Raw genomic sequence first — 923 nt, 5'->3', positions numbered from 1 at the left:
TCCCAAAGATAGTAAGTCTTTTTTCTTATATATACTCTAGAAGAAATAGAAGAAAGTCTTTTTCCAAAATTCTATATGAATTTCATCTATGAAACTGAGATAGTTACCTTTCAGAAAAATATAACGATAGGGGAAATACCATACCTAACCTATATTTCATTCTTCTGAAGGTGGGAAAAAAGATAAAACTAATTTAATGATTTAAATTAGAGTTTGAAACTTATAGCAGTAATTTCTTCTGTTTACCCCCCCCCCCAAAAAAAGGGATAAATTTATCAGAAATTTCATTCAGTTAAGTTAGATAGGGTAGAGTAAGATGCAACGTCCGTATAAATAACTGATTGCTGAGCCGTATGAGGTAGGAAACTCTCAAGTACAGTTCTAAGGAAAGGAATTGATTTACCTATTCCAACCGTGGAGAACAGGCCATTCGATAGGGTGATTCTGAAATTACAGAGGCTTGGTCCGATCAAGCTGCTGAGTATTGGAAACAAGCTAAAGCGCTTACTCTAGGCAATTATATTGAAGCACAAAATTGGCTGAAGATAACGAGACGGTTCGAATAATACCACTCTCCCTTTTTAATTCATCACAATAGTTTTGTTGTGTCTAGTAAATGGAATTTATTAAATAAATAAAATCAAATAATTGTAGCCTCGCCTAGATTTGAACCAGAGACCTCGCCCGTGAAGTAAATAATTGCACCTACGATCCAAAAAATTGGGGGAGAATCAATAGATTCTTTTTCAGGAGCGATTCATCCTTCCCGAATGCAGCATACAGCTCTCTGCTGTACTGCGCTCTACAAGTGTGCTTTGCTTGTTCCACCCTTCCCCCTTACCATGGTCTTTGTGAAAAAACTCTGATGGGAAGAAAAAAGAAGACGTTAAGAAACCCTCCTGGCCCAACCCTAGACACTCTAA

The sequence above is a fragment of the Wolffia australiana genome, chromosome 1 (genome assembly GCF_029677425.1).
Source record: "Wolffia australiana isolate 7733 chromosome 1, ASM2967742v1".
In the NCBI taxonomy this organism is placed as follows: domain Eukaryota; kingdom Viridiplantae; phylum Streptophyta; class Magnoliopsida; order Alismatales; family Araceae; genus Wolffia; species Wolffia australiana.
This window is presented reverse-complemented; position numbering follows the sequence as displayed.